Source organism: Vicugna pacos, chromosome 1 (genome assembly GCF_048564905.1).
Source record: "Vicugna pacos chromosome 1, VicPac4, whole genome shotgun sequence".
Taxonomy (NCBI): domain Eukaryota; kingdom Metazoa; phylum Chordata; class Mammalia; order Artiodactyla; family Camelidae; genus Vicugna; species Vicugna pacos.
This window is the reverse complement of record NC_132987.1, coordinates 101294635-101311715: the sequence shown is the minus strand read 5'-3', so window position 1 is coordinate 101311715 and position 17081 is coordinate 101294635. Positions and strand designations below refer to the sequence as shown.

The window sequence follows — 17081 nt, the reverse complement described above, 5'->3', positions numbered from 1 at the left end:
ACTATATTCTTCACACTGTACATTTCATACCCGTGATTCATTTATTTTGTAACTGGGGGTTTGTGCCTCTTAATCTCCCTCATCTATTTCTCTCCTTCCATAGACTTTAAATCATCTCTAGGTCATTTATAATAACTAATATAATGTAAAAGCTAAATAAAGAGATGTCTGTGCAGCAAATTCAAGTTTTAGTTTGTGGAACTTCCTAGAATTTTATTTCAAATATTTTCCAAACCCTGGTTGGTTGAATCCATGGATGTAGACCCTGTGGATGTGGAGGGTCAACTGTGCCAAAGAGTGAAATGGCAGGATTCCAGTCTTAAGCTGCTTTCAAATCAGTGAGAGAAAACAGGAAAAGCAAATAAAAGGAAACAGCACAGGGGCTACAAAGTGGACAAAACCATCACGAATGGATGTTTACTAGCTGGATATGAGAGAAGTCACACAGTAGTATTTTCACACAAAGTCTGCTTTCTGGGCAATATCTAACATTGCTCTTTAACAAATGCTTTCCCTCTCTGCATTGATCTGTACTATTATAAGCAGTAATGAAATTATCTGTTTCTGGCTACACTTCATTACACACACACACACACACACACACACTAAATTATGATTCTTAATTAATAGAATGTAATTTTTGTAAGAACAATGGCTTATTAAACCATTTCCTGTAAATACTTTCAAAAGACACACAATAACCTCTGGCCCAGTTTGTTTTGCTGTTAACAGTAATTTCAACGTTTTCATAAAGTGCAATAACAGAATCAACTTTACATAAGCATAGAATCCTCCCCTGGACTATCAAAGTCTAGAATTTTCAGAGTGGAAGCTGAGCAAGGAGCCATGCAATAGCTGTGGGGATGTTTTCTTGTGCCGTGATCTCAGGAACAGCTTGTGTGGGCGGCCACGCTGGAAGCTCACAGTGTCAGCTTAAGATGCCTATACTCTTGCTGGACAAACTCAATGATTAATTCATGTTTCCTTTGCAGAATGTCAAAGGATGAGTGTCATAAGTTTAAAAATTACATCAGATATAAAAAAAGATAGTAGATTAAAAAGTGTTTCCATATTGTGAAATTAAATAATTTGAGAGTTTGGAGTGTATCTAGCCAAAGTAACTAGCGTCCCTAAGAAGATAAAGCACTATTTAGTAATAAGATGTATTTGATGGCTTTTATTGCTCCAGTTTTTCGATTCTGCTTATAACATGAAGAAAGAATGCTGACTGAGAAAATTTTGTCTGTCTGTGCCAAAGTTTAAGCAACTTAATCTAACTGTATTTGAGAGAGAGAAAAGACACAGAATGAATTACAAGGAAATATGTTCTTTGAAATTTCAGTGAAGTGTAAAGTATTTCTATATTTTTCTGCAAGAAGTCATATGATTATATAGTTCAGCACTCTTATAGATATATAAATATAAATATGCATTATTGTGGGCAAACACAATTCTGTTATATACAAGCAAATATAGCTAAATACTGATATATACATACTTCTAATCCATTATGTATTTTTTATTCTCAAATATCCTTGACTAGAGACTAGAGTATTGGCTTTTTAAATATCTCCAATATCAGGGTTGTGGTAAATAAACATGTCTACAAGTTTCAAAGTGACATACATGGTACAAGATGACTGCCAATTTAAGGCAAGATTACCAGACTGTGAAAGGCAAGATTTTAAAGACAGTTGGAGAAGGACAACAAGTGAATGTCAAGTTACTATTTTTAATATAAAATTAATTAGAAACTGTCTTGCTTTTTGCTCTCCTCTTCCACTGAGGAGACAACTGCTCATTAAGATGCAAACAAAAACACCAAAGAGATACCCTGTTCTAGAAGAATGCAATTTGAACAATCAAGAGAATTTTAAATAATGTATAAATGTATCTAAGTTTTCATCCATAAAGGCTTTAGTTCTTTCATTAGAAGTCACAAGTGTACATTCTACAAAGACAGAAAGTCGTTCAATGCTTTTGAAGAATAAGAGCAAAACCAGAACTTAGCATGTCTACAAAACTACATCATAACAACCAACTTTATAATGTCTACACTTCACGCCTCTAAATGTGCATGCTTTTTATAATAAACATATAAAGAATTATAGTTCACATGCTTATTAAAATCCAATTTGAAAGTATATTAGTACCTATAGGCCAACTGGGTTTGATTGTCTAGATAAGTTTTCATACTTTCTGGGTATATAAATGAATTAAGACTTATACTATCATATTTATGAGTAAAGCCTAATTTTATTATCACAGCATATACTTTCCTTTGATTTCCACTAAGCAGAGTATTGCCATTTTAGGAATAATGGACATTAAAACTTTCACATTTTGAGCTTTAAGTTTCACTTCCAGTTTTTCTCAGAGATTCATATTAAAAAATATCTACCTGTAGTATATTTTTACTTGAAAACCCACATCCTTCTATTTGATCAACACAGAAGAATATAAACACAATTAAAAAATAAAGCTCCTTTTTACAATACTAAGTTTTCTGACATTACTAACAAGGCGTAAAATTTTGTGCAAAATAAAAAGAATCTAATGTTTCCGCCCAGCCTTTTACACACCTTGTTCTCGCTTCACCTCACAATTTGAATAACCAATTCTACACCTTGAATCCAAGTCCAGGGGAGAGTAAGGGTTACCGCTGGTCTCTTAGTTTTGGTCTCTTCAACATCAGGAAGTTATGGTTTAGTTAATGGCACACAGATTCTTCTCACAAGAGTAGAAGACCCAAAGCTTTTATTATTATAACCACATTTACTTCCTATAAATCTTAAGACGGTCTAATTCATCATAAGCCTCCTCCTGACCTTTCAAAAACTGCAGCTTCCCTGCATGGTGAGAACATAGTTTGAGAGTAGTCCTAACAGTAACTTCATGTCCAAGGAATCTGATGAGGACTTCTTCCTCACAAAGGCGCTATTGGAGAGGCTGATACGACTGGTTTTCTGCCAATAGACCCGCTGCAGAGATTGGTCTCCAGTGATCATTTTTCCCCCAAATGGCAGTTGGAACATGCCCATTAGAATGGCTCTGGACGTATTCTTCAGTAACTTGCAGAGGCCCAGCTGAGGTCTTGTCAGATGATCTGAGAAAAGCAGTGAAGTCATCCCAATGACAGGCTGTCAGATTGTCATGTCTGATACCTTTCTGCAGTAAAAATCTCCACGCTTGTAAAATACGCTGTATTTTAAAAATCACACAGATCTAGATGTGTAATTTTTAGCTATGTTTATTATATACAAGACAAGTAAGTTTAACATCCTTTATTAAAAAGACATACACTCTCTTTAAATGAACTTTCTTTTGCAATAAATGAAATGCGCAGCATTTTATTCCTAAAATATTCCAACTTTTAGTTTGGAAAATTTAAAAAAATTAATAATTTTAATTTAGAGAAGGTTACATCCAAAATAAGAAGTTCTTGTCCATACAGAGTTTATATACTACCAAAAATAATAAACTAATTTATAAATAAATATGTAACATGACAAATGATGGTGAGTGCTATAAAGATAAATAAGGAAGGGGAATAGGGAAGTGAGGAGCTGGTGTTCAGATTTTAGAGAAGGTGGGAAGATTAGGTAGATCAGGAAGGCAAAAAACTAAAGGAGGAGTTCACACTGATTCTTGAAGACTATCAGGTATCACCCTTAGCTCTGCTACTGTGGTATTACGGGCATTTGAACCTGAGATTTTCCTTCATGTCACCATTTGATTTTTCTGTAAAATAATGACATACACTTCTCAAATTTTAACACATAATTGACTGCAAAAATATTATTGGTAAATATCTGAAAAGAACACAGTGATTAAAGTGAATGCATCAGACAGGAACTTGATGAGCTTCATTTAGCTTTGGACATCAACCTAGGTCATTTACCCATATTAGTTAAAACTCATAATTATTATTTCCATTTATGGATAAAGAAATGCATACTTAAGAGGATTAAATGACTCCCTAACATCAGAAAGACTGTAAATGGCAAAGGTAGAGTTTTGATCTGGGTTCCTGATTGAGATTATTTAATAGTCTACCAAGCTCCAGAAAGAAACTGCTCTTGTTTTACGATGAATATAAGGTAGCTTATTCTATATGGTGTCAGTTTGTGTTACTTAAATAAAATCTAATTTGCTATGAAATTTATGCCTAGGTCCATAAATCATTTGAGACAATGGAGTAACTTGGTAGCCCTGTTCTCTACACAACTAAAGACCAAGTTTGACTAACACCAATTTTCCCTCTGTGGCAAACAATGAAGCTCATTTGTCTTGAGAAGTATATTAATAAACTTTTGTGGAAAAATGATAAAACATCTGAGAAATGATATCAATCTGTGGGAAATACCAAAGCCAGAGGCAAGTATTCAAAAGAAGAACTTAAACCAATCTTTTGAACTGTTTAGCATCCTTTCATATACTCACATATTCTCATCAAGAGTTAGTCTTTATTATCTCCTCAGGCCTTTGACAGTGGTAAGTCACTTATACTATGTTTCTTGGACAGAAGACAACAATACCTTTAAAACATTAAAAGTTCACTTATCATTGATACTTGAATTTTAAATCCCCTTTTTGGCAAAATCTGTTAAATTCCAATCCTCAAATGACACTCCAAAGGGGTGATTTTGTTTTGTTTTGTTTTGCTTAAGCAATGAACAAGACCCTCATGTGGTTCTTCTGACCTTTACTCAGGATTTCTTGACCCTGAAATATTAGAAGCCTCAAATTTGGAAAAGGATCATATTTTTGTGTGGATACAATAGAAAACTGGTAAAATGGTATACAGAAGCTACTCGATTACACTAAAATAAACTTTTCTCCCCAATAAAAGAACTAGGAAGTTACCAATATTCTCAAAGCGATTAAAATCAAAATGATTGACTAACATTTGTATAACATGCGGTTTGCTGAAAGTGTAGAATAAATAGCTTACATGGAGATCCCAAAATATCTAGTGAGTTCATCTGCAGATGACAGCAAAAATTTCATCCACGTCTAGACTTCAAGTTCTTTAATTGTAAAAACCTATCACCACTATGTCTCTGTACCTCGCACAGAACCTGGCAAATAATAGATGCAGCTTAAAATGTCTTGACTAAATGGAAATTTCTAAATCATTCAATATACAGATCCAATCCCATCACTCCTACCCATGCTTAAAATCCTTCAGTGTTTTCCCATTGCTTTTGGAATATAGACTGAAATTCTCAACAGAGTCTGCCAGGACCTGCTGGCTAAGCACCCACTCACTTCTCCAGGCTTGTTTCACATGAAACTCCTACCTTACTGTTGCTGTTAACTTAGATTTTTCCTGGACCTTGGAGACACCATCCTCCCTCCCACAGAGTAAAACATATACATTATATAATGATTTTTAAAATACTTCCAAATACAAATGTACAGAAGTATCAAGATTATAAAATAGGCTCTAAATATGTAACCCAGATTAAATCAGCAATACCATTCGGCTAAAGCCATCTTTTTCTCTGGCTCTTAAAAAAAAAAAAAATAGGGCAGAGCTCACTATCTCACTTCATTCAAGGGTCTGCTGAGAAAGGTCTTCGCTTACCACTGCCCGGAGATGACATCCCTCCCTCACCTTTCCGTCTTCTTGTTTTGTTTTATTTTTCATTGCATTTTTAAACTACCCAACATATTATATATTTATTTGCTAAAATGTTTGTTATCTATTCCCCTTTTTAGACTGTAAGCTAAACGAATATGTTGCTGTAGCTGAAGGTCCATCCAACATATTTCATTTCCCCTTCACCCCACTTCAGCTATCAATAATGCTCCAAAGTTCGATGTGTGGCGTTTGCTTTTTCTAAAAACGTGTGTTTTGATGACAAAGATACTACAAAGTCCTCTTCCCCCCTATTTTTTTTGCCTGGTTAACATCTATCCATCCTCCAAATTTCAACTGATGTGTTGCTCCCTCAGACAGGCTTCCCCTACTACCCTGTTTATTCCTTTGTACTCCTTCTCCTCTGCAGTTGTGATAGTTATCATTTCACTGTTGTTTGTGTGAATATTGAATAGTCTGCCTCTCTCTGCCACTAGACTGGAAGCTCTATGAGGTGGGGTCAGTTCTGTGCTTGCTTATCATCCCTGACACGTTGCAGGTGCTCAGGAAACGCGGGGGAATGAATGGATTGAGCTGCAGCATCATTCAGACGAAATGATTCCTGTCTGAACTCCTGCACATGAAAACTCTGACTCACTAAGGCCAGGAATCAGTCATTTCCTTGGCCAGATTTCCCTTCTCCATTTTCCTACAAATGAAGTTGGTTTGCCTGGCTGACATGAAACGAGGATAAAAAGGGAACGATTTCTATTTGTCATACAGATATTTTTTCCCGCAATTTTTATTATACTTCTGGAGAGCCTCCCATTCATCTCTGTGAATTGGCCAGTGCACATACTGTTTCATATTTTAAGACAAACAATTTTATTTCAACACATTCCAGATCTAGGAGTCACCAAATTATATTCAGACACCAAAGAGAAAACTACTTTGCGCTATTTACTGATGTTTCAGTGAATCAAGTGGAAAGATTTCATATTGCTGCCTCAGGACTCTCAAAAACCTTCCATGTGAAATATGAGACCCAGTTCCCTGAAGTTCCTGCTCAAAGCTCGTGTATTATTGGATCAAATTACATAGCATTTGTATTTTGAAACTGAACCCTTTTTCCTCTGCCTCTATCTTCTCACATTTTCTCCAAACAATGTGTACATACACACCTACACAAACACACACACACACACCCCTGAATCAATAATTCAGACTCAGACACTTTCTAATTTTTCATCAACAATATGGAAATATTTAATCCTATGCCTAATTAGCATAAAATCATTTGTTTAGTTTTACAAAAAACACACAAATAAAAGCTCAAAAAAACTTAAAATTTTTTTACTGAGGACTCTAAACATATATTGCTACATAAAAGTAGATTTCAACAGAAAATTTCTTCAGGCCACATAGAACTCTTATACCTACTTTCACTGAAGGCACAATTATGTCTTCAGTTTATGACTAAGAAGACCAGAAAAGTAACATAAATTATGTTATAAAAACAATCTTAAAAGTTTTATTAGATGTTCTGCAATCATATAAAGGGAAAACATGTTTTTGAGATGAATAAATAGTACTTAGATTGCACAGATCATCAATTCAATACGTATTCTTTTAAATATGGGCAAAGACAAATCAATATAAAGTATATATAACTTTGATATATAATGTATACTAACAATCCATGACAAAACTCCAGAATTCAGATATTTAGAAGCAATTTCCCAAAGTGTTTCTCTGAAGTCATTAACTCAGTCATTATTTAAACATACATTTTTATGGAAAATGTATTTAGTGCTTCTGGTATTTATCCAGATGTCTGAAACTCTAATTCCTATAGCAACATGACAACATGGATTAATTACATGAACTAGGGTGGACTGTATTGGGCTGGAGGGTCCACAGCAGAAGTCTGTGACTTTTGCTTTAAAGAAAGATGAAAACCTCTCCTACATATACCATTTTTTCCCCCTTTGTGGCAATACTTTTGAAATTAATTAATTCATCTTATACAGCACTGTGCTAGGTTACGTGGTTAGGTACTATTTAAGCTGTCCCCAAAGTGCAAAGAATAACAAAACTGTGTTTCTGCTTCTAGGCACCTATTATCTAGTGGGCTAGACAGTCACATAATTGGAAAAATGATAAGCGAGAGTAATAAGAGCGATGACAGACATTGACAGAAGTATGCGCAGGATATCACAGGAACATGGGTTAGAGTCACATCGCTCACTGGAGTCAGGAGCTCTACAAGACAGGTAAGAATTAATGGGAGTCAGAATTGGCAAAAGGCTGGGGATGGGAAGAGAAAGCCTCCAGACAAAGAGTTCAGCAGAAGCAGAAGCCCTGAGAGAAGAAACAGCTTAGTGTCAGAAAGAAACGACTATCGCTGAAGTGTTACATAGAATACAAGACATGGAGTGGCTGGAGATGAAACTGAAGAACTTGACAAAGGCCAGGTCATGGATGAACTTGTGGCATACTAAGGGGTTGAATCCTAATCCATATGCCAAGTGAATTTACTCTTACCGCCAAATGTTACATGATGTAGCTGGTGGCTCGGTTTCTGTTTTGAGAAAGATTCTGAATGAATATTAGGATTTATTAAAACAGAATATTTTAGTTACTAAATTTTCCATAGATGCAAGGGAGTCATGGCACTGATGCTGTATTTGCTATTCCCTTACACATAGTTGATACCTTTCAGGGTATGTGTGGGGCACCATGTTAAGAGTTTTATTTAACTGTAGATTGCTCAGGCAAGACTTGGAATGGAGAAACAAACTCAGAGGGTTTTGTGCAGTTCACAAGGAGAGCTGACGAGAGTCCTAACCTAAGAGCAGTGGGAATACACAGGGAGAGGAAGGAAGGTTTCAAGAAAAGTTTAGAAGGCTGTATTAGGAGGAGTCAGATATGGGTGACAACGTTGAAGGAGGAGGCACAGATGACTCAAATTTCACCTTGGAAAACTGGTTCATTCTGATGCCATCACCTTGGAGAGAAAGAGTAAGAGTAACAACAATTCAAAGAGGAAAACGCTGAGATATGGCTTTGAGATTTAAGATACTGGTAGAGCCACCGAGAGAGCCCGGGATTTGTGGCTCAAGTGAGAACTCATTTTGTGGGAGATGAAAACTGGGGAAACTCCTATAGTAAGAGTTGATATTACGGGAATCAGTTTGCTCACCTAGAAACACTGTGTAGAGTGTAGGGAGAAGAAATTCAAGGATGATAGAAAATAGTGTTCCTGGAGACTTAGAGGAGGAATGGTGAAAGATTAGAATGGAAAGAATGGGGAGAGTCACAGAAGTTAACAGAATCTCAAACTGGGTGGTTGTCCAAGTCAAATGTATCAAGAAATCCAATAAAGAGCTACATATGCCCCTTGGATTTGCAACTAAGAGCCCACTAGGTGTTCACAGTAGCAGAGTAGTTTCAGCAGCATTATAAAGGCAGAAATTCTGTTTTTAAATTAACTTTAAAGCTTTCCATATGTTTATTCAATAAATGAAAGCAAGGTTATGATTTCTTCCTTGTACATATAAGATACAAATAAAATATAAATTTGAAAATAGGCCATGTCCATACTATTTTAAATATACAGAGGATGAATTACATTTTAATTAAAATATGTATGAGCTTCAGGATGCCTATAGTCTAACGGGTTAGACACTAGATATAAAGGTGTTCTATAAGGAAAAACTATTTTACATTTATTTATTATTTACTTACTTATACATATGTTTATTTCATTATCATTGCCTTTTGCAAATATTTCTCTAAATTATTATTTCTCAAAGAAGCATACAGGGTTTATTAATACATATTACTTAAAAAGGATTCTTTTAAAATAGATTAGCAGTTGGAGATATTTTACATTATATGAAATTACCTTTGAAATATTATTTAAACATGGGCAAACAAATTAGGGCTTTGCTTTTGAGCAAGGCGTGAATCATAATTTAAAATGGGAAGTGGGAAGAAAAGCAGGGCAAATTAAGTTAGTCTACTTCCCAAACTCATACGGTGGCAGGTCCTTGTCCTAACGAATGGAGTCTTTTAACATCATGTCCAATAGGGAACTCTCCAAATATTAGGGACCCTCGTAGCATGATGGTGAGGAAAGGTCTTAGATCTGTGATTTCTAATCCAGAAACTACATTGGGCTTACCTGGGAGTCTTTTCAAAATACACATGCCAAGCCTCCACTCCAGACCTACTGAGGCAGAATATCCAGGAATGGGTCCAAGGCAAGTGCGCTCTGAAAAGGCTCCTGGGGTGATTCCGATGCTGTACGTAGCTAAGAATCACTGTCTTACTTACATGGGAGTGAGAATTGCTCAACCCACAGATTATGGCCTCCAGTCTCAATTTTGTCTACTTCAATAAAATGTCATGATGCAGACAGAATTACTCCTGAAGTTCCTCCATCCACCAGAAAAATGTAACTTCACCTGTACTAGAAAAGCTTCACGGTGGGCAACAGATAGTTATGGGTTTTCCATTTCTCCACCAGGGCATGGAGAGAGATCCTAGGAGTGCCTCTGCCAGGTTTCAGCTCCTTTTTCTAAAACTTCAGTTTATGAGTCTATGTTTTTCAGTTAAACCAGAGTGTAAAGGGTGGTACACCCAGATTTAAAAAATTACAATTTTAAAAACTGAACTTGAGGTAATTGAATTTTGTTTATTATATCAGCTATTTAGATACATAATACAACTGTACAAACTATACACAAGTATAAAGTGGCACATTTTCAAAAATAAGAATATTGGATATAACATGAAGATCTGATATTAAATGGTTAAAGTGTTTAAACAGTTTGTTAATTATGCTTGTTTCTTACCTACACTCTCCCTTTTTCAGTTAATAGAATGGAACCTGAAATGAGTAGAGGGGAACACTCAGCTGCATGCCCCATCCTCCCTCCCTTCCTTCCTCACTTACACTCCCACATATGGCCAGACATCCCTCTGCCTTCAAAGAGGGCTACTACTGTACCCTTGGGAGTAGCGACTGACAAAATATGTGTGTATGGGTGTGTGTGCACGTGTGTGCATACTAGGGCATATTTTCCTTCATGATGAAGGAAAGCTACAGTTCCAGTAATCACGGATGGAATGAACTGCTTACAGTATATTATTGGAGAGAGAGACAGACAGACAGAGACAGAGAGAGAGAGCTTCTAATATGTTAGTGCTTTTGCTGATCCATAATAGGTTTTAAATTTTCACAAGTGTAATCACTATCAGTCTTATTTTTACCAGGTATAATTCACAAACTGTTTAATTCTTTCTCCATTGCTAAAGAAGAATGGAAAATATTTATAATGTAGGCATCATTAAGAAATGAGTCAGAGCACAACACTTGAGAAAGTAATGTTCCACTTTTCTGGTTGGATGCAAATGGCAGGAATAGATGGTTGTGCAGCTTTTTTGAAATAATCATCCTATTTCTGCTCTAGCATCTTACCCACGCCCCAAGAACTACGGCTCTAAGGAACTAAGTCCCTCTCAGAGTTATCTGTTCTTAACATACAAAATTGTCTAAGTCATTAAATGATTCTTCTCTGGTGCTCTTGATCTAGACCACAAATCTGAGAACTTGGAAAACAGAAATTAGCAAACACAAAAATGATAGGCTGAGTATATTTTAGACTTCTTTGAAAAAGGAGTTGGATTTACTTAAACATGTATAACATGTTCTTCAATGAGAACAGAACAAAAAGAAACTATATGAAATTTCAGGAGAAACAATTTAGATTTTACGTACAAAGTGATTGAGATTTGCAAATAGATTTTAAATATCTATAAGCCCATTCTCATTGGTTTTCTCTGTGGAACCATCCTCTTGCTTGCTTTGATTCCAGACTCACTAGTCTCCTTTCAGCTCCTACTTATTCTAAGCCCAGACATTTGAATATGCTATTCACTTTTTCAGGTTGTTACTCACAACAAATTCATTTACCCTACCAATATTCATGAAATAGAGTCGATCCTCTGTAATCACGGGTATCACATCCATGGCTTTAACTAACTGCATAGTATGCTCACGATTCTTGGTTGGTTGAATCCAGGGATGCAGAATCCGCCCATGCAGAACCCACGGATGTGGGGTGACTACCGGACCTGACCGTCCATGAATTTTGGTATCTGTGGTGGATCTTGGAACCAGTCCCCTGTGGATACTGAGGGATGCCTGTACCTATTATATGACAGGCACATTTCTAGGCACTGGGGATATGTCAGTGTAAAAAAGAGAGCCACCTTTGCCGTCATGGACTTGTATTATGTAAAGGGTGGTGGAACTACTTCATGGTTTCTCAAACTTGGCACAGTGGGCATTCAGACCCAGATAATTCTTTATTGTGGGTTCCTATACTATGTCTTGTAGGATATTAGGTAGCATCCATGCCCTCTACCCATTAGATGCCAGTAGCACTCCTTCAGCTGTGACAACTCAAAAATTCTCCAGACATTTCCAGTTGTCTCCTGGGAGGAGCAAAATCACTCTCAGTTGAGAAGCACTGGGTTACTCAGTAGCAACTGTTACAGTTGTGACTTTGTTTATTGTAGTAATTATTAGAATACTCTCTTCTCCCACAAAATGATACCTGTTCCTGCAGAACACACAGTATCTGTTTTTCTTGGAGAATGACTAGTATACAATAAGCACTAAATAAATACTTGTTAAGGGATGAATGATTAAACCAATGCTCAGCTCTCTTAAATCTGAGTCAAACATTTTTATGTTGTTAGCTCTTTCTGCTTACCCTTCAGCCTACTCATTTAAACTATTATAATTGCCTACCACTTTGGTCTGTCCCATCTCTCTCTCGTCCCCCATGTTGAACATTCCTTAAAGGCAGAGAATGTGTCTGATCCATCTTCATATTCTCACTTCCTAACACAGTACTTGATGGAAAAATACCTAAAGAATGGATGGATGAATAGCAGCCCTAATAATTTCTAAGTATCCAGCAAGGGGTAGGTATCAAGCTAGTTCATTTGTGTGACACATATCCCTTTTCTTCTTTACAAGAAATTTGGAAAGAAATGATTAACCTCTACTTTTATAGAGCAGGAACCTCAGAGATAAAATAACATGCCCTAGGCATAATGTGGTACAGTTAGAAGCTGAGCTCCCAAGGTCTCATGCTAAAACCCAGAGAATTACCCTGACTATACAGGTGGAAATTTCTTTGCTTTGTCTATGAGAACCAGTAAGTGAGAGAGTTAGGAAATGGGAAATTAAAAATAACCCCATATTTTTCAATTCACAGATGAATATTATTTCAAATTACTATTTGGACCCAAGTAACTTAAGAAGAAATGAATAAATCATGTTGTGAGTAAGATGAGTTCCTAAACCTAGGTTTTTTTGGGGTGGCCAAAATTTCATTTGAAAACTAAATATACAGTGCATGGACACTGACAAAGGAATGTCTATTTAGTCAAAATTAAATTTTTAGTCAAATTTATCTTTATTTAACTAATAATATATCTGCCATGTAACACTTTATTGTGGAATCAATGGTAAGTTTTAAATATAAAATGATTTTTAAATCTTAAGATATTCGTTCCTCAACTTCTTCAACAGACTTAGATTTTAAGAAATAACATGGTTTTGGAATGCAGTGCTCAATAAACTATCAAAAAGCTCACATATTACATTTCTAGTGACAGATTTTATAATTAGTTTATTTTTTTCTTATCTTTCCAACTTTTATTTATCTTCTTGTTTATTTAGTTTGTGGGGTTTTTGGGGGAGGAGGTAATTAGTTTTATTTATTTATTTGTTTATTTTTTTATTTTAATGGAGGTACTGGGGATTGAACCCAGGACCTCCTGCATCCTAGGTATACACTCTACCACTGAGTTATACCCTCCCCTCTATAATTTGTTTAAATATGCCTTCACCTCTCCTCCAGCCACAGATTAAAATAATAAATTTATATATCAGACAAAATTTTAACCAACTTTATAAGAGGAGAAAATACTTCAGAAATGCAATTTCTGCCTACAGGAAATGTATTAAAAGGTAGAATTTAAAACATACTCACTCTTGACTATTTGAACATTAGGACAGAAGTATCATAGAACAAAGCAGGTAATATTACAGTAATGCCAATGTCTCAAGTGTAGGCTTTACCATTTTTAGAGCAATCTCATTTACTTCGTACAAAACCCTCACAATTGTAAAAGATAGGTTTGGTAACAATTATTATTTTACATATTGTTCTGAGAAATTGGAGATTTATATGATTTAAAACACATTTTGAAGTTTACTGAGAGAGTTAAAAATGGACTAACTTAAAGCAATTCACATATGAATGTTGGTTCCAACCTAACATCCTGCTTACTCAGATGATTATGTAGATGGTAACTAAGAAAAATGGGAAGATGTAAGGGCTATTAGGTTAATATTTTATCCAAGTTCCAGTCTAAAGGTGCTGTTGTATTTCCTTGGTACTTATTAATATTCTTTTTTCTTGAAATACATTTAATTCCATGACTGGTTTTAAAATTTCTAAATAATATTTGTTCCTAATTTTTACAGGGTGTAAGTCTGGCAGTTTTCTTTGACAGAAATCAATTGACCCTAATGAAGAATAACTCAGGCTTCCCACCAGAAATGTCTTTATAGAACTAGTTTTCTAACTTAAGGTCATACCTACAGGAAATTATTTGTATCTTCTGAATGGAGGGTTTTTTTCATGTTATGATAGTAAAATTTATTGTAATCTACCCATTGCTCCAGGTTCAGTCACTTTTTATTAAGTGATTATCTGCGCAAATTGTTTCAACTACTTTCATTGCTTGGAGCAGTGGTTTTCAACTTGCATCTGTTAAAAATGCACTGAAGGGCAAATTTATCTTGAGTTTTCTCTCATTAGAAAGTGGTGCCAGTATTGCCTAGTTACAAAGCCAGGACTTACATAAGTTCCTGGTCTCTGAACGTCCAAAGGACTTCTTATACCTTGTCACTCATTTGGCATTCATGTACTTAAGACCATAAATTGGTTAACTTTTCAAAGATTTAATATTATTTCTCAACATAAAATATAAGCCATCATGTCTGAAGCTTTGTTATATTTCCTTTCATCTTAACAAGACTCAAAGCTAATGAATATAGTTGGTGCTCAGTAAATATTTGTTAAGAAGATTAGCCAATTTGACCATAAACTGATTTAACCAAAATGAGCTTAAACCATCCCCACTTAAGATCAGAACCAGAATTAAAATGATCAAAGCACTGCACTGTTGCTGTAAGTGGGGTTCAATTTAATTCAAATCACTAAAACAAACCTAATAAATTCAGCTCAATTTCAAATAGATTGGAATCAAATAGTTATTTACTAAAACATACTACTTTAGGACATAAGAGAAACAGTGAGATGGAAAATGAAAGAGTCTGGGACGCTCACAACATCCAGTTCCCCCTGAACGTGCTTGGCAGCAACAATGGCAGGATGGAATTCCATCCAGGGCAATTCTATTCAAGGAAGAGCTCCCCACTAATATCCCTTTAATAGCCTTTGCAAAAATTATGAGAAAAATTATGTTTGATTTTCTTCTCACTCTAAATTCAAACAAAACACTTCTCTCTCTTTGTTCTCTTTTCTTGTTTGGGAAGCAAAATTAGGGGAAAATGTTGACAGAAAAAAGATTTGAAGTCAGGAAAAAATAATTATTGTAACATTCTTTTAAGTTCTTGTGTTCCCTTAACTTGTTTACATGCATTCATGCATGTGCACAAACGTGAAATATATTCATTTGATATATACACATACATATATGTCATTGATACATATTTAATAAACATTGCCAAAATATTGCTTTGAATATTTGAGTTATAGGCTAGAAAAGTAGAAAATACATGAATCTATTCAAAAGCATTTGAATACTATAAAAATGCCTTTTTATTGATGATTTAAATATCTTATATTCCCATCTCTCCATTTTCTCCAATAGCTGAACTACAGAAGCAGATACTATAAGAGAGTGCATAATCCCCAAATCTTCCATTTATCATGGACTTAATATACATTTACTTTCTTTTTATGTGTTGATTAAATTATTATAAGAATTATTTTCCATTCCAACACTAAAAGGAAGCTAAATATGGAAAAAATGCAAGTTCTCCCCCCCAAGAAAAGCCCTGCTGAAATTAAATTTAGAGCTTAGACTAGCCAGTTAAACGCAAATAACTTATTAATATATAAATATCTAGATATAGATATCTAAACATTTAGATATGCTTTGTATCCTGAGAATAATTACCTACACACAGGTTATATAATTGGTATACACTGAAATCAGCTACTTCTAGCATTTTTTTTTTGTATTCTGAAAAAAATAAAAATAAAAGTATTATAAAACAGAAATCCCTAGAAGAGTTTTCATTGGTTACTTGGTTCAAACCCTTACTTTGGAATGAAGGAACGGGGATCTAGACAGTTTAACTGATCTCTTTTTGAAACCTGAAATATCACCGTGGATTCCATTTCTAATAAGTGAGGAGTCTGGTTAGCAATTCTTCAAATAGTGGTATTATTTACAGCATCCATTTCATTGAAAGGGGTGTCTTTTGTCTGTTTGGTAACTTGTTTTCCAGAGTCATAAGGTTTCACCGGCGCTCACCCCTGTTTGTAGTTCCTGCTTTGTTGCTGAGCCTGTCCTTCAAAGGCTTGCTCAAATGTTACTCCTTCTTAATTTATGTCTTCTTTGGTCATCCCAGCTGGAAGTGATCTTTATCTTCTCTGATCCACTACAGCAATTACCACATTTTGTCTTGTAATTCAACATGGCTTAGCGGAAGTGAATGGATGGATTCTGAAGTTAAGCAGATAGGGGTCAAATTTTGGTTTTGCTGCTTATAAGCAAACAAAATGTGGGCATGTCAGTCAGCTTCTCTGAGCCATAGTTATGGACAATTATAACTACATTAACACTATTTGTTTTTACCCTTCCTGCAATATGGTAACAAACATATTAATCAGCTAGAAAAGTTTAAAATCAGTATGTCATATACACTTATCAAATATTTACTAAGTTTCTTCAACATGCCAAATCCCAACTAGATTCCTTCAAAATTTGAAAGTCACATGGTCATTTATACAACTCTATTTCCAATCTCCCTAACTGGAATGCTCACATCTTCTTAACAGGGACTACAGAAAAAACTATGTATTACTTTATATTCCACAGTACTACAGTAAGTATTTGACAGATAGTTGAAAAAATGAATGAGAAATTTAATTGATAAATACTCTTATTGGTAACTTGATTGGCAAGTTGTCAGAAAATGTTACAAACTGATTAAGAGCTAAGTACACATTCTACACAAGAATGAACTATTTTTATTACTAATGTTACTCTACCTAAAAATGAAAACTAGATTTGCTCTTTAGATGCAATGAATGCATATCTTTTCAAGAAGAAATATACATTTGATTCATTAATATATTTCATTGGAAATTTT

At 35.0% G+C, this 17081-nt stretch overlaps 1 non-coding gene across 1 annotated transcript; it reads right to left on the bottom strand.

The window, feature by feature from the left end:
* Positions 1-13413: 13413 nt before the first annotated feature.
* On the bottom strand, positions 13414-13486 carry TRNAP-AGG (transfer RNA proline (anticodon AGG)). Its single transcript has one exon. It is a non-coding gene; the product is annotated as a tRNA-Pro (tRNA).
* Between the last annotated feature and the right edge of the window lie 3595 nt (positions 13487-17081).